The sequence below is a fragment of the Heptranchias perlo genome, chromosome 16, assembly GCF_035084215.1.
Source record: "Heptranchias perlo isolate sHepPer1 chromosome 16, sHepPer1.hap1, whole genome shotgun sequence".
Classification (NCBI taxonomy): Eukaryota; Metazoa; Chordata; class Chondrichthyes; order Hexanchiformes; family Hexanchidae; genus Heptranchias; species Heptranchias perlo.
The window spans coordinates 43,340,867-43,362,236 of NC_090340.1; the positions used below are offsets into that span (position 1 = coordinate 43,340,867).

A 21,370-nucleotide genomic window follows, 5' to 3' on the forward strand; every position below is an offset into this window, starting at 1 on the left:
GATTCAAATGCTGAGGCATACTTAAGGTACTAGGCTCAATACATGTCAGGTTTAATGTTATCGGCAACAGACTAAATGATCTAATTTTACTGTATATTTGAACGGATCAAAACCTATCTGAACAACCAAGAGCAAAAATGGGCTCTGGAAGAAAGTAGACTGATAAGCTATAAAAAGAGGGGCAATCAGAAATACACTATGCAGTATCTTCCAATCTGCAGACCTGATTAGGTTGTCTCTGCCAAATTCCCCTAAGAATCACATTGACTAAGTTCGGTTAGGGATCCCTGTGGGTGGTCTGGACACAGTAGCATGGTGAAGGAAACTTCATTGCAAAAAGACTGTGAAATCACATAATGTCAAGGACCATAAAAGACCATACAGCTCATAGAAGCGTGTCCCTCTAATATTCAGCATTCCCCTGTGTTATGAATGTCCTAATATCTGTATCTCTATTACTATGCTTGACAGATTATTTCGGACATTTATCGCACTTTGTGTGAAGTTGTTTCTTCTGTGTTTTTCACCAGTTTACATTTATGATCTGGTCATGTTACCTTATCTTGCCTTATTTTAAAGCAATATTCAGTATTTGTTATCTAAGCCATTTAATATTTTATATACTTCAATGAGATATCCCTTAACCATCTTTTTTCTAGGCTATAGCTTTTCAACATTTTATGATGGGTCATTTTCCTTTCACTTCGAATAATTCTCGTTCCTTTTGTCTTCAATGCTCACACATTTCCCTTTGTAGCATGGCAACCTGAACTGTTCACAGTAATCAAAGTGTGCTTTAAAGAAGCAGAAGATCAAACCAAATCCCTTTCCAAAATGTGGGACAGGCATGAACGACCAACATCATGGCAAATGCAACCTTCCTGAAGGTCAAAGGTGGGGGGGAATTTCCAGATTGTCCCACAGAGGGAAATGGGCACAGACCATGTGATGTGAAAATAGAGGTGTGTCCCTTGCCAAACTTGCATGGTTATCTCCTGCTGTCGGCATAATTTGACCGAGGCAAGAAACCTGCTACGTTGTTGATCTGGATCTTGCTCTGCAATTTCTTCCTGGAATTTTTTTTTTTAAAAGTGTTTTAAAACTTGCTGTCAAAATCCTAGTAACTACCTGTTCTGGCCATTGATGGCTAGTACTTGCTGTAAAGCGCAAAAGTTCTATGCTTTATAGTGGTTGCTGGCCCCGATTCTCCTCATGGCAGGTTATGGTCTTTGCTTTGCCAGTGAAGACACAGAGTACATCCTTCGTGCTTATTTTTGTCTCTCTTACTCAGAGAGAGGAAAAGCTTTGAGTCACACTCAGTAATTGTAGAATTGGTAAATGTTGGGGGGGGGGGGGGAGGGGAATCAAAGGAAGAGTTATTTTAATGGGGGCTAAACGTGCATGTATACATATGCTCGTACATATTTTAGGAGAGTGTGAAAATTTCCATGCCATTAGAAGTTTTCTTCAAAAGGGTGGCACACACATTGTGGGTTTGTAACTTTGGGTGAAGCCTAGGAGTTGGTTGTCTGGAGGCAATTGTGTATAGGATCCAAAGGTTTAAGAGAGAAGTAAAAAGCAAATGATCTTTTCTCATCCTGTTTTTAAAAGTTAATGAAAATAAAGCTTATTCCTGCAATCGGACATTTTTGAGCTGCTTATTTGATATGAGGGAATGGGTTTTACTTCAAGCTTGTGGTTCCATCAAAGAGCATTGTTAGGTCCACTTGGGATTTTCAGTGCTTAAACAAGTTCCAAGCTGGAAGTTCAGAGGTCATTCTGCATCTAATTATTCAGGGAGCTTCCAGAAGACTGACTCCTGACGGCCTCAAGTGTGTACACTTTCATAGTGGATATTGATATAAAAAAATACCTTGATTTCAATACAAAGAAAAAAAAGGTTGTTGTGAAATCATTTTTCTTAATGTCAGCTTCTGGAATGCCCATCTGTGATAACCCCCTTCTCCAGGGGAAAGTCTTCCAGGGTGCCTATTTCTGATTGTTATCCTATGACCTTTGTTGGGAAGTATGTGCTCATGGATATAAGGTGAGAACAGGATTGGGCATGCCTGTGATGTTATCTAAAGTTGAATAGACTTCCAGCTTTGCTCAAAGAATAGTCACTTGAGCGGAGTCCAGTAGACTACATTGGTCCTGGAGTTTCTGGTAAATCTGAGAAATGGTAGTTGATGCCATTGCAGAATTCACAGGATTACATGCTTTCAGACATTGTTGTACATAGGTTGGAATGAATTGCAGTAGTTTGACCTGGTGTGTGAAGATGTGTTTTTTGTATTCGTTCATGAGATGTGGGCGTCACTGGCATGGCCAGCATTTATTGCCCATCCCTAATTGCCCTTGAGAAGGTGGTGGTGAGCTGCCTTCTTGAACAACTGAGTGGCTTGCTAGGCCATTTCAGAGGGCGATTAAGAATCCATCACATTGCTGTGGGTCTGGATTCACATATCGGCCAGGACGACCGGTTTCCTTCCCTAAAAGGAAATTAGTGAACCAGATGGGTTTTTACGACAATCCAGTAGTTTCATGGCCACCATAACTGATACTAGTTTTTTTTATTCCAGGTTTTTATTTAATTGAATTTAAATTCCCCAGCTGCCATGGGGGGATTTGAACTCATGACTCCAGAATATTAGTTTTGGCCTCTGTATAGTGCTTTTCAAAAACTCAACTATGATGTATGCACAGAAGTTGATCTAAACTTATGTATAAAGATTCTGCTTCACAGAAGTGTAAACACTGATGAAAGATGCTTGTGTTCTGGGCTGTATGTGCCGTTTAAGTTGGTTAGACTTAATTTCAGCTATACTCTGCCGATAACTAACTAGGTTTCTCTAACATAATTTCAGAGCACTGACATCAAGGCTGGGTGCATACCTCTATTGGAACAAATACATGCCGTGGTGGAGAACTATGGAATCGGTAAGTACTGCTATGAATTTTTCTTTTTTTATTATATCCAGCTCTTGGCCCTTCCACAGTTACTTCATAGAGTGGATTTGATTAGAGGCTTGGAAAATCTCTTAAATTTCATAGTATCAACACAGGAGGCGGCCACTCGGCCCATCGTGCCAGTGCCGGTTCTTTGAAAGAGTGATTCAGTTAGTCTCATTCCCCTGCTTTTTCTGCATAGCCTTGTGGTAGATTGAAGACAAAAAATAGTTTGGTGCTGCATCATGTCTATAACTCCAGTTATATCCTTGAAATGTTGAAAGTTATTATTGATCTAGAGCCACATTTATCCCACAAATTCCTATGAAGAATTCGGTGGTTCTCCAGTTTTTCCTTTTGGCGTGGACATGGTGGCAAGCTCTTTATGCTAATCATACTAATATGAACATTTCCCTTCAGGCTGCGGATTTTGCACTACATTCTGTAAATTGATATTTGAAGTAGTATTCTGAGACGTAGCACCTATTTTGTGAGATTTCCATCAAAGGGCCGAACCACTTGACATTGACGGATGCTGAAAGACCCAGTAGTGTAAGTGCTGAAGTTCTGTAACTGGATTGAGCTTACCTGGTTATTACGGGTGCACGTAATGGAGGGGAGTCCATGGTGGATACTGGAAATTGACGGATAATCTAGACTCTATTGGAGTGAGTAGTGCAATGATTGACTTTTGGGAGGAACACACTGTTCGGCTGTTGAGTGGAACTGTAGAGCCTCAGAATGGCACACCTTACAGACTTCCTTTTCAATATTTTGTTAATTAAGAACAATTGAATATTTGAAAGGAAGCAGCATAAGGAGAAACGTGTATAAGAGACTTCAATGAATTGTTGACGAGTGATTTCTCTGTCGTGCTGCTCCCCATATAGCGTAGTCTCCTAAGTACGGTAACGCAAGTAGGGTTGTTTTGTACAAATTGGCCACAATATTGTTAGTTGCAGTAGTTTACTGCAGTGCATTTGGTATTTTAACTTGTTTTGAAGTTATGTGGAAATATAATGTAGATGAATGCTGTTTTCTATTAAACCCATGGAACCCATGTGCTGGTTCATCATACTCTATTTGAAAGATCTAAAGTGGAAAAGACGCTTGCTGGTTGTTGAGATCAAGAATTTAAATTTTCAGTTTGAATTCAAGCTTGCAGATCAGTTTTCTGCAACGTTTTTCTTCAAGGCCGCTGGAGTGACTAGGTAGCACGTCATGTTCTGTACTTTGTATTTTCTATACTTCTGTTTGTCTCTGTTCAATTCATAAAAGAATATTCAAGGATAAGGCTTATTGATGACCTAACCCGAGAGTTGCCATGTTCAAATTATTATTATTTAAAACATTTTGCACTTCGAAGTTCACTTTGATGTACAGCATACAGATTGGATATGCTGTTTTTCAGGTAATTTCAGTGACTGTGGAGACCTGAATTATGCTATCTTGCTGATTAGCTAAAGATATTTGGCCTGTTTGCTTGTATGCATAGTGTCTCTCAACCAATGAGCAAAAGAACAGACTAAGGCGGGTCACTTGTGTACCTGAATATCTTTTTTCTCTTTTTTCATCAGTGTTCTCCCCTCCCCATCTCTTCTGAAGGTGTTGGCTCCTTGCTGGGATACAGTTCCACTGATGCCACTAGCCTTCCACAACATTTGTCCATGTGGCCATTATTTATCTGTGAACTTGGACAGTGAGTATCAGCAGGTACTTGAACCACTTGGGGGAAGGACATCACAACTGAGAATGATTTTGCCCTCACCCGACATACTTGCACAGTTCTGGGGGGGGGGGGGGGGGGGGTAGGAAAAATCTGAAATGGGAGTCCTTGCGAATTTCCCCCTCCCCAATTAAGGGGAACTGAGGTCAACTGAAGCTCACCCACTGCAGTTCCTGAGATCAGCCAACTCGACTGTTTAGGGAATCCCTAAAAATCCTATCTGATCACTTATTTTTAAGTAGCCCCCAAGTTATAGGTTCATTTTCTGCAGCTTGTCTTTGTTCTTTTACAACCATCATCATCCTCTTTTTCATCAGTAATTTATTTTATTGCAGTAAATACAAAATACATTTTTGTTTCATGTGTAAATCAACAGTTTTAAAAAGATCTTGGTGCACCTTTTAATATTGTTTTCATTTGAGATGTTTTGTGGCTTTGATACTTGCATTGTGCTGTTTATTTCCTATGTAATATATTAAAGTTTTGGAAATAGTTTAATTTTGCATTGCCCATATTATAATGTGTACTGGGACTCGATTTTTTCTTTTCTCAATTCTGGTACGAATGTGTTTGATGGAGAATTTTCTGGTGGTTTTGACATCAGGTTGCTGGCATAATAATGAGTGTGTAGGTGTGAGATAAAAGCTGTGAATAAAATACGGCTGCTGATTGGAATTGCTTTCAGCGTTTGGCATTACTTTACGTTTACCTGTAAAGGTTTTAAAATAGGAAAAGCAAGATGTAGAGCGAGGGCTGTTTCATTAATGTTCCACTGAATTCAAGAAACTTAATATTAACAGCTTACATATTTCAGAATTTTTTTTGGTGTAGAGGATGTTGGTTTGAAATGTAAATTCCTATTTTCATTTGGATGTACTGTACATGAAATGTAATGAGGCATGTTGAAATTGATGCATGGAATGTTCAGTAAATAAGTAAAAACATTTTTAGTATCTAGCAATACAGCATCGATTTAAGTTCTTCGGTCATAACTATCTTTCTATCAGTTTACCCACACCCCTAATTTTCTCACTGAGGTCTGGTTCCTTCTGGACTGTAACCAGGGTCAAATCTTTACTGAAGCAACCCCTGATCAACAAGTGTGGTAACCCACATTTGCTGGTATTGTACATTACTACAAAATATGTGTATTTCAGCAATATGCTTCTTTTATTGTTTTTTTTATTGTGCACATATAATGTTTTACATTCAGACTGCTTTCCTGTGCTTGTGAAACTTGCACCAGTTGACATAAGGCCTCCATATGTACTTGGGCATCAGATGCCCATGAATCTGCTGGCTTCAAAAGCTACTTATTTTACTAGTTATGTGGGAACCTGCCTGTCATTGCTGGGCCAATTTCTTCTGCTGTGGCTGCTTTGCACACCTGGTCAGCAATATTCTCCCACACTTATCTTGGCCAGTGCATGTGAAGTGCTTTTTTTATATAAAAGAGCTTTAATTTGAAATAATACGTATTCAGAATGCTCATGAGTGTGGAATAATTTTTTACAATTCTTTTTTAAACTTTGCTTTCAAACTTTGATTTTCTTTTACTTGGCCCCTGAGCGTGACCAAAGAAAGTTAGGAAAAGTACTGATGCATAGGATATTTATATTTCTGGGATTCTTTCCTTTTTTTTCTTTAAAACTTTTATATATTTTTGACTTCCATGTTTCGGACTACTCCTTATGTCCCAAAGAGTTTGTTTTCTCCTGCTCAAATATTTGGGTGAATTCATAGCATGCCCAGAGAATGCACAGAACCACCTTGGTTTATTTCAACTACTGGCTTTATCATGTTTTCTTAAGTGATCCTTCTATTCAGAAGGTTGTAAAATAACACTGCACTAGACTTCGACTTTGGCTTTAACTGCAAAACAAATTTATTAAACAGTAAAAGAAGAAACAAATAGTTGCAGTAGCACACATTTTTTCAGTAGTTAATAAGCTTAGCTAGGTCTTTGAGTGAGAATAAATGGTTTGCAAGTGCCATATTAAACTATGTCATTTTTATATAGTGTTCGTTTTTTTTTAATCACCACCTGTGGAATCTTGCTTGACTATATCTCTCCGAAGGCTTCAGACAGATTCTGCATTTGAACAAGACTGATTAATGTAACTTCTAAATAGTGACCTGGGCCAAGCAGATTTAAATAACTTTGATATCATACATATAAATCCTACAAAATGTTTGTATTTGAATTAAATGGCTTGGCTCCTCCCTTGGACTCAAATCTAAGACAAACTGACTAATTCTGTAACAGTTTTGTCTAATTACGGTAAGTCATGATTTCTGAGTGAACCTGTTTTATCCCTTTTATACTATGACAAAATTAAAGCAATCAATAACATTCTAAATTGTAGACAAAAATGTTTCATTTTTGTCACATCTTAATTGTCCTTGGAAGAGGGCAACAGCAGCAATATCTTTTTGGCCTGGAGGATTCCAAAGTCATTGGATAGTGATCAGGAGCAGAAACCCTGGTTATCTTCTCTGTCTTTTGGGACCAGTGAGACCAGTTATACTTCAACAGATTTTCTAATCTGTGATCTGGCATGTCAACTCAGACAAGTGATTGAATCTGTCTGCATAGTGTAGTATGAGTTCATATGACCCACAAATGTAATAGGGCAGCTAAATGGAATTTTACCATGTATGTATGAATGTAGGTATTCAATGAAACAGATTTTAACATTATGCTATTAATTTTTATGATATGTGCTACAAATAGAATTTCTGTCTTGGAAGTGGTGGTACACAAGAAGATAACTCCTGACATTGAGAAACAGAAAACGCACCATCTTCCGTCTTGTCACTGAGTGAATTGTTATCCATATTCCACTAAATCATCAATCCTGCTATCACTAGTTCTTCATTACGTTTATGGATTTGTCACAAAAGCAAACGAGTGCTATTTCGAGCTGTTAAAGCACAGGTTGTGATGCTACTCATTGCTACATGCAAAGATATTTCTAAATTGTATGGTGTCTTGTGATTTTACAGGTTCCTCAGGTTTTAATATTTCTCCAAGACTTCAAAAAAAATTATTCACTAAGAATTTCAGCCAAAAAATAAAATCTAGATGGAACTAATCTAGTCTGTATCAAATAGGGTTTTAGTTGAATCCTTATTACTTTTACAACCAAATTGTACAATTTATAACATAATTTTAAAACCTGTTTGATGGACTACATCCATGAGTATGCATAGAGCACTGGGAAAATTCCACTTAGCTGCCATTCCAAGTTTGCGGGTCATATAAGCTAGTTGATTGTCAACAGACTTTATTTTATAGTAGGAACAGTAGGATGGGTGCTTTACTTAAACTTCAGCAACTTTTAAAAGTTATTCCCAAAAGGATACTCTTAATGACAAGATTCTGAACAATGCAGAATAATTCAAACGCTGAATCATCATTTTTGTTTTAACATGCCCGTTATTTGTGGGGTTAAAGTTGAAACAGAACAGAAGCAGAAAAATATGCATAATAATAAAATTGTGTTAATTTAAATAAAGTTGCTGGCAGTTATGACCATGTGACACTATTACAAAATAAACAGTTGCCAATAACAAGTCTCAAATGGTGTTCCGATATCAGGCTTCCAGTGCTAATGTAAATTTGTTGTACAGTATATCTATGTCGAAACTTCCACCAAATGAACTTGTATCTAGAAATACATTTTTACTTTCTAATTATTACTGTTTAAGCTTCAGAACAGTTTTCAGCTTGCAGACCTGCAATCAGTGCTGTTGGCATTTCTACTCGTGCAAAATTCCACTGCTTTAACATTCATGACAAGTATTTTAATGAATTGATTAGATATTCGAATACCCTGCAAACCAAATGGACTAGTAATAAATTACCAGCCACTTTTTCTTAACTTAACTAGTGGTCCCAGTGAAGAAATGTTAAGAAAATGGGAGTACGCTAGATTTCATTTCTGTCCTAATGTAATGCTGTTGTGCAATTGTAGCTTTTTGGTGATTTTTTTTAATTATTCATTCATGGGATGTGGGTGTCGCTGGCGCATTCAGCATTTATTGCCCATCCATAATTGCCCTTGAGAAGGTGGTGGTGAGCCGCCGCCTTGAACCGTTGCAGTCCGTGTGGTGAAGGTTCTCCCAAAGTGCTGTTAGGTAGGGATTTCCAGGATTTTGACCCAGCGACGATGAAGGAACGGCGATATATTTCCAAGTCTGTAATGACTTGGAGGGGAACGTGCAGGTGGTGGTGTTCCCATGTGCCTGCCACAATTGAATCTGCCTCCACCACCCACCCTGGCTGTGCATTCCGGATCCTAACCATTCGCTGTGTTTAAAAAAAAGTTTCCTCATGTCACCTTTGGTTCTTTTGCCAATCACCTTAAATCTGTGTCCTCTGGTTCTTGACCCTTCTGCCAATGGGTACAGTTTCTCTCTTCTGTCTAGACCCTACATGATTTTAAATACCTCTATCAAATCTCTTCTCAACCTTTTCCTTTCCAAGGAGAACAACCCCAGCTTTTCCAGTCTATCCACGTAACTAAAGTCCCTCATCCCTGAAATCATTCTAGTAAATCTTTTCTGCACCCTCTCTAAGGCCTTCACATCTTTCCTAAAGTGCGTTGCCCAGAATTGGACACAATACTCTAGTTGTGATCGAACCAATGTTTTATAAAGGTTCATCATAACTTCCTTGCTTTTGTGCTCTATGCCTCTCCTTATAAAGCCCAGTATCCCTTATGCATTTTTAAAACTGCTTTCTCAACCTGCCCTGTCACTTTCAACAATTTGTGCACATATACCCCCAGATCTCTCTGTTTCTGTACCCCTTTAGAAATGTGCCCTCTAGTTCATATTGCCTCTCCATGTTCTTCCTACTGAAATGTATCACTTAGCATTTTTCTGCATTAAATTTCATCTGCCACGTGTCTGCCCATTCCACCAGGCTGCCTATATCCTCTTGAAGTCTACTACTATCCTCTTCACTCTTTACACAAAACTTGGAAGTGTAGTAATCTGCACATTTGGAAATTGTGTCCCACGCATCCAAGTCATCAATATATATCAAGAAAAGCAGTGGTCCCAGTACCGACCCCTGTGGAACACCACTGAATCTACTGTAAAAGCTTAAGAAAAGAAAACCAAAAAAAGCCAAATTACCTGCTTAAGCACATAATACATCTCCTGTGGCATAAACTTAACTTAGCCTAGCAGCTAACATGATTGAGCTTTGGTTTTCAGAGCATCACATTCCTAGCTGTTCTAATATTTTGCAGCACTGAATGACTGACAGTAGCTCAGAATACCTATGAAGACTTAAAAATAAGGTAACCATGCATAGTTGCACTGGACAATCATTTTGCTCCCATTCTGAAAACACTTCGGGTGAAGGATCATTTCTGCTGGATCCTGTAATTACTTTTCATCCTTTCATGGCACTTTTCCAGCCGACTCTGAGTATTTTCACAAGTGTAGTGAGCATTTTTTAAACTAAGGACAAGTTGCCACTGACCTGTTTCAGCAAGTTTAAAAACATTGCTAAACTATGTTTCCAATTTTATTAATGTTATGGTTTACATAATGCAATTAAAATAGCCTTGGGACATTTGTGTTGAGAAAATAAAAAGCAGGTGAACGGAGTGTTATAGGTGAGCTCATTTCAGTTTCCCACGATTACAAGTGTTGTGTGGAAGAATTGAGATGATTCATTGTCTTATCTGAACATGTTGGTTGTTTAAGGGAAATGGCACTGATGGAAAAAGTAAACATAATAGTGTATAACAAATCAATTAGAATATGTGGCAATCTGTTGAATAAATTAAACTTTGTGTGCTGCTTAATACACCCTGTGGATCATCCACAGTTTAGGAAAACTCAAAAACCAGTTTAAAACCAACCATCAGTTGGCTCTAGCACAGTCAAGAGAAGAGAGCTGTCACAATTCCATTGAAGATGTTCTTCTCTGCAGGCATCCTGCAAACCTGCAGTAAGAAAGACAGCTGTAGAATTTCCTGAAAGTTGGGTGGGCTGCAGATTGTGATATCAAACACGCCTAGGGTTTACTGACCACCAGGCGGACTACTATCTTTAAGCACTTTTAGACATGTTGAGCTTATCAGAACATTATTCTGGAGACCAACAATGATCAATGCATTGAATGGACTTCTGGGTAGGTCAGTGGAGGCAAAACTTATGGATTCATTTAAGAAATAATTGATTGCTGTGATGGGGAGGGGGTGGAGAGGAGGCTGCATGAATAAGCTACGTTAGGTCGACTAGCTTCCTCATCTGTATTTTTCTTGTGTTCTTATGGTCTGTACCTTTTTTATTATTTGTTCTTGGAATGTGGACATTGCTGGCAAGGCTGTCTCTGTTGCTTCCATGAGAACATGATGGTGAACCTTATCCTTAAACTACTGCAGTCCTGTGCTAGTGGTGTTCTCTAGGGAATTCCAGGATTTTGACCCAGCAACGATGAAGTACAGTGATGTATATCCAGGTCAGATTATTGTGTCGCTGAGACTTAATGGTGTCCCGTGATCTTATTGCTCTTGTCCTTCTTGATGGTAGAGGTTGTGGGCTAAGAGGTGATGTCATAGTGAACTTGGTGAGTTGCTGCAGTGCATCCTGTAGGTAGTACATATTGCAGCCACGGTATGCTGGTGGTGGTCTGGGTGGATATTGAGTCTAGTGGCAGGAGGCACGATTAAGTGGACTGCTTGAACCTGGTTGGTGTTCAGCCGCGAATGTTGCGCCTACACCCATCCAGGAGAGCGGTGAGTATTGCAAAGGTTGGTTTGAGCCTTATAAATGGTGGAGAGGCTTTGAGGAGTCAGGAGATGAGTCACTTGTTCCAAAGTACCCTGTCTCTTCCCTGCTCTTGTGGCCATGGTATTGATGCAGCTGGTCCAGTTAAACTTGTGGTCATTGGTGACCCCCAAGATATTGGTAGTGTCATTGATGGTCAGGGGAGGTGGTTTGGCCTTTTGTTGGAGTTGGTTATTGCTGGGTCACTTGTGTTACTTGCTACTAGTTAGCTAGGTCCTGCTGTAGGCTGACATGGGCTGCTTTATTATCAGGAGTTGTGAATGGAGCTGAACATTGCAGAATAGTCAGTGAACAGCCCCATTCTTGATCTTATGATGGAGGGAGGATCATTGATGAAGAGGCTGAAGATAGTTGGGCTGAGGATGCTGTCCTGAGGAAGTCTTGCTGCCGTGTCCTGAGAGATGGTGATTAGCCTCCAACAACCATGATCATCTTATTTGTCAAGTATGACTCCAGTTCAATTGCTGAAGGGTTTCCCTTAACCTGCGTTGACCTCCGTTTTGCTCGGGCTTCTTGGTGCCTTGATGTCGAGCAGTTACTTTTTGCCCTTCTCTGGCATTCAGTTCTTGGTGTCTGCCTGGATCAAGGCTGTGATGAGACATGGAGTGGAGCGGTTCTGGCAGAACCTGAACAGAGTGTTGGTGAGTAAGTGTTGCTTGATGACAATATTGATGACTTCTTCCATCACTTCGGATGATTGGGTGGAGGCTGTCCGAGCAATAATTGGTTGGGTTAGATTTCCCTGCTTTTTGTAGTTGGGATATACATAGGCATTTTTCCACACTGTCTGACAGATGCTGCTATTGTAGTTCCATTGGAATAGCTTGGCTAGGAGGGTAGCAAGTTCTGTTTTTCAGGTTTATACCCAGGATGTTTTCATAACCCATACAAATCCTTCGCTGTGTCCAGTGCACCCAGTCACTACTGAACACAAGAGAGCGTTCAAAGTGTCAACCGGTTTAGAAGTCATCAATCCATACAGGTGACTTAGAGTTCTCTTTTTAAAAAATCTGCTAGTCAGAAATTGAGAACTTTTTGAAAAGCAACCATGAGAGTCATGTGGTGTCCACTGAGATGGCTGGATACTGGCATCTGTCATAGTGCAGACCTCAGGAAGAGTTGCTGCTTTTGGCTGAAGATGAATGTAAACACTTCAGCCCTGTCTTTTTGTATTTGTGCTGGGTTCTGTCATAGTTGAGGATGCTCAGGGGGTCGTCTCCTGTTACGGCCTGGTGGTCCACCACTGTTCTTCACTGGATGGAGTTAGGCTACAGAGCTTTGCTCTGATCCATTGTGTGGCCGTTTAGCCTTATCAAAAACCTGCAGCTTTGGTGTTGAGTGTGCAGGTAGCTATATATTGTAGCTTCACTAGGTTGGTGCCCCATTTTAAGGTCTACCTGGTACTGCTGCTGGCACTCTATACTCCCGATTGAACCAAGGTTGATTTTGTGGTGGAGGAGTGAGGGATGTGCTAGGCCATAAGATTACAGATTCTGATGGTGTCCAATTCTGCTTTGATGGTCCACTCTGCCTCACAGATGCCCAGTTTTGAGTGGTTTAGTCTGTCCCATAAAATAGCCACAGTGCACAATGAAGGGTGTCCTTACTGTGAAGATGAGACTTTGACTGCACATGCACTGGGCAGTGGTCACTTTTACTGATGTCTTCATGGACAGAAATGTCTGCGACCGGTAGGTTGGTGAAGACAAGGTCAAGTAGGTTACCCCTTACTGTTTGTGAACTTATCCCTGACGCAGGACCAGTCTGGCAGTTAGGTCCTCCAGAATGTGGCCAGCTTGGTCAGTGGTGCTATGACTGAGTCACTCATGATGCACAATGAAGCCCCCCATTGAGAATATTGTATACCCTTGTTTCCCTCTGCTTTTCCTCCAGGTAGAGGGGTACTGATTTTTCAGTTGGGGTGGGGGAGTGATGAGGGAGAGAAGTAGGTAGTTACGAGCAGACGATTTCCTTGGCCTTGTTTGACCTGAAGCCTCGAGACTTCATTGGATACAGAGTCACTGTTGAGGACTCTCGGGACCACACCCACCTGTCTGTATACCACTTTGGTTCCACCTCCAGTAAGTCTCTTTTGCATGTGGGACTGGACATACCCAGAAGTGTTGATGGAAGAGTTTGGAATGTTGGCTGATAGATATGATTTTTTGAGTATAATTATATCAGCTGTTGTCCGACTAGTTTGTGGGACAGCTCTTCCACTTGGACACCAGTCCCCCAGGATGATGCAAACATATGACAACGACAATAGAAAACCTGCATCAGAACAGCCCACAAGATTCTTTACACTCACTTTTCATTTTTAGATTCTACACATTTTCTTTCCTTTCACTTATCCATTAGCTGCCATTGCTCTCAATGTTGATTTCACCCCAATAAAAGCTTCAAAATGCTTGTATTTGTTCAAAGTTGCTAAAAAAAATCCGACTAATGTACTCCTTTGAGGGTGTTGGTTAGCAACCAGCTTACATAATGTGTAATATATTCGCCTTGCTCTGAAAAATATAAAACTTGAAGTATCTGGTTATTTATGATTTGCAGTGCCATAATCTATTTGGCACATTTTTAATTATGATGCATTGGGTGCCTTGATGTTGGTTTGGGTTTTTTCTCCTTATCCAGAAATTACTATCTTGAAATAAAATATTAATTTTGTCTGCACTTAGAAGTAAGAAACTTCCTTTATGTGGGTGGTGGCCCATTTGATTGAATAATGCAGTGGGAGGCTGTGCATTTTCATACTTGTTAGATAACAGTCCATTGTGTAATCCTAGATCTGAATATGCTGAAATATTTCCAGGTGTAAAAATATTCCAGAACTGAAGGTGGTATGGCATTGAGTGGTACAGTAGCTAAGGGAAAACAGCACTTCATTCTTTAGAACCTGTGTTCAAATTAATAGATTTATATGGAAAGTAGGTTTTTCAGTCTTCTACTGAATGTTCCATAATACAGAGGACAAATATCCGATCGTTGTTGGTACTTGCTGTTTAAGGTAAATAACAGACCTCCAATAGTGGACTAGAAGTCAATATTACTTTTTATGAGAAAAACTGTGGAGGGGTATAATGCTGCATGGGTGGCACTAATGCTCTTGCTTATCTGCCTATTTCCTATTACCAAACCTGCCCAGTTGCCACCATTACCAATGTTGGGATTCAGTGCCCTTTTCTTGCTCTCGTGTTCCAATGAAGTAAAGCAGGGGAGGAATGTTAGTTGGTGGATGGATCCCAGCATGTGATACTCTGTTAAAAAGATAGTCTTGCTGTGACTGGTAAAGCATCTTCAACTTGTGCTGTGGAGACTGGAGCACACCCACCTTCTGTTAATGTTAATTTGTATTTTTTTCCAAGAAGCAGCAGCAGCACTGAATACTCGCAGTTGACAGTAGTAACCAGGGTATAAAGCAGAGGCCAAGGTAGCAAATGTTAAACGCATGGCAATTCTAGGAGAATTGGGGTCCACACAGCAATGTTCAAGCTTGGGGGGGAAAAGGGGAGTTTCTTACAATGAGTCATAGAATCGTAGAAGGTTACAGCACGGAAGGAGGCCATTCGGTCCATTGATTCCGCGCCGGCTCTATGCATGAGCAATCCAGCTAGTCCCACTGCCTCGCTCTAATCCCCGTAGCCCTGCACGTTTTTTCGTTTCAAGTACTTATCCAGTTCCCTTTTGAAGGCCATGATCGAATCTGCCTCAACCACTCCCTCGGGCAGTGCATCCCAGATCCTAACAACTCGCTGTGTTTAAAAAAAAATCACCTTAAATCTATGCCCTCTGGTTCTTGACCCTTCTGCCAATGGGAACAGTTTCTCTCTATCCAGTCTTTTATGCTTTCATGGGATGTGGGCATCGCTGGCAAGGCCAGCGTTTCTATCCCATCCCCAATTGAGAAGGTAGTGGTGAGCCGCCACCTTGAACCGCTGCAGTCCGTGTGGTGAAGGTTCTCCCATAGTGCTGTTAGGAAGGGAGTTCCAGGATTTTGACCCAGCGACGATGTAGGAACGGCGATATATTTCCAAGTCAGAATGGTGTGTGACTTGGAGGGGAACGTGCGGGTGTTGTTCCCATGTGCCTGCTGCCCTTGTCCTTCTAGGTGGTAGAGGTCGCGGGTTTGGGAAGTGCTGTCAAAGAACCCTAGGCGAGTTGCTGCAGTGCATCCTGTGGATGGTACACACTGCAGCCACAGTGCGCCGGTGGTGAAGGGAGTGAATGTTTAGGGTGGTGGATGGGGTGCCAATCAAGCAGGCTGCTTTGTCCTGGATGGTGTCGAGCTTCTTGAGTGTTGTTGGAGCTGCACTCATCCAGGCAAGTGGAGAGTATTCCATCACACTCCTGACTTGTGCCTTGTAGATGGCGGAAAGGCTTTGGGGAGTCAGGAGGTGAGTCACTCACCGCAGAATACCCAGCCTCTGACCTGCTCTCGTAGCCACAGTATTTATATGGCTAGTCCAGTTAAGTTTCTGGTCAATGGTGACCCCCGGGATGTTGATGGTGGGGGATTCGGCAATGGTAATGCCGTTGAATGTCAAGGGGAGGTGGTTAGACTCTCTTTTGTTGGAGATGGTCATTGCCTGGCACTTGTCTGGCGCGAATGTTACTTGCCACTTATGAGCCCAAGCCTGGATGTTGTCCAGGTCTTGCTGCATGTGGGCATGGACTGCTTCATTATTTGAGGGATTGCGAATGGAACTGAACACTGTGCAATCATCAGCGAACATCCCCATTTCTGACCTTATGATGGAGGGAAGGTCGTTGATGAAGCAGCTGAAGATGGTTGGGCCGAAGACACTGCCCTGAGGAACTCCTGCAGCAATGCCCTTGGGCTGAGATAATTGGCCTCCAACAACCACTATCATCTTCCTTTGTGCTAGGTATGACTCCAGCCACAGGAGAGTTTTCCCCCAGATTCCCATTGACTTCAATTTTACGAGGGCTCCTTTAGCCACACTCGGTCAAATGCTGCCTTGATGTCATGGCAGTCACTCTCCCCTCCCTTCTGGAATTCAGTTCTTTTGTCCATGTCTAGATCCTTCATGATTTTGAACACCTCTATCAAATCTCCTCTTAACCTTCTCTGTTCCAAGGCGAGCAATCCAAGCCTCTCCAGTCTATCCACGTAATTTAAGTCCCTCATCCCTGGAACCATTCTAGGAAATCTCGTATGCAACCTCTCTAAGGCCTTCACATCCTTCCTAATCATAGTCATCAGATGTTTGTTTTTTTTGCTCCTTTTGTAGAAAGGAATGTCCTGGGGCCTGGGTTAAAGGTCCATGCTTGCTTATGTTGCTGAGCGCGATAGATTCTCTGAAGAGCTCCCATCTCACCCGTCACCTGTCAGTAGTACAGCCTATTCTCTAAAGGTTAACCAGTTTTTCCAGTCGTGCTTTTGATTTATTTCACTCTTTTTTAAAAAAAAAAATATTTGAAGTATTTCAACTGGCCATAGCCACTAACACAATCTTTTCCTCTTGGCAAGCTCCCTCTTAGCTTATTATGATATCCAGAATACACTATGCCTTATGTAATGTGTTAGTATGATGTTCTAATGGCAGAGGAACATTGGATATGAGAGGGTAACACCCAACAAAATCCAACAATGTAGCATTTTGAGATCCAGAAATTGATTAGAAATGGAGACATTTCTACACTGAGAAGATCTCATCGATGTAGTAATTAGTTTTATACATAAATTTTCACAGTTGTTGAAAACCTCCCTTGGGAAAATATGTAATCAGTCCTGAATCCTGGCTTGATCATTGGTCTGTGGAATAAAACACAAATAATCAGCTTGCTCAAGAACACTCATTTTAAAATAAAAAATTAGCAGATATGGCGTGGAGTTGCTTGTAGTGAGTTGGAAGGTACTGTGTCTTATGCTATGCAAAGCGTGTTTATTGTACTGCACATCAAAAAAATCCACCCTTGATCCCTCTGTTCACACTGATCCCATCTCCAACTTTCCTTTCCAGAGTTTTGGAATATATTGTTGTCTTCTAGCTTTTGCCTATCTTTTTTGTTCCTCCCTGTTTGAATACCTCCAATCCTGCTCTCCTCTCTTCCTCCCCCCCCCCCCCCCCCCACCCCCCCCAAACCACGCTCACAGCACTAAATCAGCTTTAACCAAAAGCAGTAAAGACATTCGCTGTGACGAAGACACAGAGTATACCCCTCCTGCTCTCCTCTACCTCTCTAATCTTTGACACAGTCAATCACATCATCTTCCTCAAATGCTTCTCTTTCATTGTCCATCTCTGTGGGACTGTCCATATATGGTGCTACTCTTACCTATCTGTGGTCGGAGCATCTCTAGTCATGGCTGCTCTTCCTACCTCCGTGTGGTAGCCTCTGAAGTCTCCGAAGAATCCATCTTGGGCCTTCTCCTGCTACTTATCTATGTGGTGCCCGATGATGACATCATCTGCAGATGTGAGGTCTACTTGTACACGTACACTGATGACATCCAGCTCTATCTCTCCTCCACCCCTCTTTTTCCCCCCCCCCACCCCGCCATTGCCTTTGTGCTGCCAGACAACTTGTCCGACATGCAGTCTTCGATGAGCCATGGTTTTTGCCAGGTAAATGTTATCAGGGCCATCGTCTTCGGCTCTTGCCACAAACTGCTCTGTTGTCACTGACCCCACCCTGGCCCACTGTTTCAGATGAACTAGCCTGTTGGCAACATCAGTGTACTGTTTAACCCTGAACTGAGTGTCCATGCTATATCTTGTCCATCACAAAGATGGCCTATTTCCAGTTCTATAACATCATCTGCCTTCACCCCTATATCTCAGCCCATCTACCACTAAAACCCTCAGGTGTGCCATAGTCATGTCTGGACTAATTATTCCATTGATGTCCTTGCTGGAAAGGAAAATTGTGCAGAAGGGTGGCAAATGTGACGACCCTGTTCAAAAAAGGAGAATGGGTCTGAGCCAGGAAAATTATAGGCCATGCTTAACTAATCTTGCAGAAATGTTTTAAGTAATGACAGGAAGGTTAGATAAAAGAAATGCATTGGAGATGGCCTAAATGGTTTTCAGAAAGCATCAATAAGGTATCCACAAGAGACTGATAGCAAAGATAAAACGGCACATGGAGTTAAGGGAAATATGACCATATGGATAAACCTGATTGGATGGTTTTAATTTCTCTGAATTGCAGATGATGTTCCAAAGGGGTCTCCGGGACTGCTGTTATTTACTATGTGCATAAAAGGTCTGGAATCTTGGATTGAGGGAACAATATCAATATTTTCTGATGACACCAAATTGGGGGGTGGGATTCAGGCAAATTGTGAAAGACTGCAGGAGGAGATAGGTTAGCAGGGTACGGTAGCATAGTGGTTATGTTACTGGACTAGTAATCCAGAGGCCTGGACTAAAATCCAGAGTCATGAGTTCAAATCCCGCCACGGCAGCTGGCGAATTTAAATTCAATTAATTAATTAAATTCAATTAATTAAATAAAAATCTGGAATTAAAATACTAGTATCAGTAATGGTGGCCATGAAACTACCGGATTGTCGTAAAAACCCATCTGGTTCACTAATGTCCTTTAGGGAAGGAAACCTGCCGTCCTTACCCGGTCTGGCCTACATGTGACTCCAGACCCATAGCAATGTGGTTGATTCTTAATTGCCCTCTGAAATGGCCGAGCAAGCCACTCAGTTGTAAAATCTCGCTACGAAAAGTCAGAATAAGAATAAAACCGGACGGACCACCCGGCATCGGACCACGAGGCACCGGACACGACAACGGCAAAAAAACACCAAGCCCAGTCGACCCTGCAAGGTCCTCCTTACGAACATCTGGGGACTTGTGCCAAAATTGGGAGAGCTGTCCCACAGACTAGTCAAGCAACAGCCTGACATAGCCATACTCACAGAATCATACCTTTCAGCCAACGTCCCAGACTCTTCCATCACCATCCCTGGGTATGTCCTGTCCCACCGGCAGGACAGACCCACCAGAGGTGGCGGTACAGTGATATACAGTCAGGAGGGAGTGGCCCTGGGAGTCCTCAACATTGACTCTGGACCCCATGAAATCTCATGGCATCAGGTCAAACGTGGGCAAGGAAACCTCCTGCTGATTACCACCTACCGTCCTCCCTCAGCTGATGAATCAGTCCTCCTCCATGTTGAGCACCACTTGGAGGAAGCACTGAGGGTAGCAAGGGCACAAAATGTACTCTGGGTGGGGGACTTCAATGTTCATCACCAAGAGTGGCTCGGCAGCACCACTACTGACCGAGCTGGCCGAGTCCTGAAGGACATAGCTGCCAGACTGGGCCTGCGGCAGGTGGTGAGCGAACCAACACGAGGGAAAAACTTACTTGACCTCGTCCTCACCAATCTACCTGTCGCAGATGCATCTGTCCATGACAGTATTGGTAGGAGTGACCACCGCACAGTCCTTGTGGAGATGAAGTCCCGTCTTCGCACTGAGGACACCATCCAACGTGTTGTGTGGCACTACCACCATGCTAAATGGGATAGATTCAGAACAGATCTAGCTGCACAAAACTGGGCATCCATGAGGCGCTGTGGGCCATCAGCAGCAGCAGAATTGTATTCCACCACAATCTGTAACCTCATGGCCCGGCATATTCCTCACTCTACCATTACCAACAAGCCAGGGGATCAACCCTGGTTCAATGAGGAGTGTAGAAGAGCATGCCAGGAGCAGCACCAGGCGTACCTAAAAATGAGGTACCAACCTGGTGAAGCGACAACTCAGGACCACATGCATGCTAAACAGCGGAAGCAACATGCTATAGACAGAGCTAAGCGATTCCACAACCAACGGATCAGATCAAAGCTCTGCAGTCCTGCCACATCCAGTCGTGAATGGTGGTGGACAATTAAACAACTAACGGGAGGAGGAGGCTCTGCAAACATCCCTTCTCAATGATGGCGGAGTCCAGCACGTGAGTGCAAAAGACAAGGCTGAAGCGTTTGCAACCATCTTCAGCCAGAAGTGCCGAGTGGATGATCCATCTCAGCCTCCTCCAGATATCCCCACCATCACGGAAGCCAGTCTTCGGCCAATTCGATTCACTCCACGTGATATCAAGAAACGGCTGAGTGCACTGGATACAGCAAAGGCTATGGGCCCCGACAACATCCCAGCTGTAGTGCTGAAGACTTGTGCTCCAGAACTAGCTGCGCCTCTGGCCAAGCTGTTTCAGTACAGCTACAACACTGGCATCGACCCGACAATGTGGAAAATTGCCCAGGTATGTCCTGTCCACAAAAAGCAGGACAAATCCAATCCGGCCAATTACAGTCCCATCAGTCTACTCTCAATCATCAGCAAAGTGATGGAAGGTGTCGTCGACAGTGCTATCAAGCGGCACTTACTCACCAATAACCTGCTCACCGATGCTCAGTTTGGGTTCCGCCAGGACCACTCGGCTCCAGACCTCATTACAGCCTTGGTCCAAACATGGACAAAAGAGCTGAATTCCAGAGGTGAGGTGAGAGTGACTGCCCTTGACATCAAGGCAGCATTTGACCGAGTGTGGCACCAAGGAGCCCTAGTAAAATTGAAGTCCATGGGAATCAGGGGGAAAACTCTCCAGTGGCTGGAGTCATACCTAGCACAAAGGAAGATGGTAGTGGTTGTTGGAGGCCAATCATCTCAGCCCTAGGGCATTGCTGCAGGAGTTCCTCAGGGCAGTGTCCTAGGCCCAACCATCTTCAGCTGCTTCATCAATGACCTTCCCTCCATCATAAGGTCAGAAATGGGGATGTTTGCTGATGACTGCACAGTGTTCAGTTCCATTCGCAACCCCTCAGATAATGAAGCAGTCCGAGCCCGCATGCAGCAAGACCTGGACAACATCCAGGCTTGGGCTCAT

At 42.4% G+C, this 21,370-nt stretch overlaps 1 protein-coding gene across 2 annotated transcripts in view; it reads left to right on the top strand.

The window, feature by feature from the left end:
- ankrd11 (ankyrin repeat domain 11) overlaps positions 1-21,370 on the top strand; it is a 220,112-nt gene that overhangs the window by 23,539 nt on the left and 175,203 nt on the right. The window contains exons 2-3 of one of the 2 annotated variants that reach the window (XM_067998032.1): positions 2,868-2,940; positions 4,527-4,648. The gene's annotated coding sequence lies outside the window, so the exon portion shown is untranslated. The remainder of the gene's footprint in view (positions 1-2,867; positions 2,941-4,526; positions 4,649-21,370) is intronic. The other variant, XM_067998031.1, reaches the window with a different exon arrangement.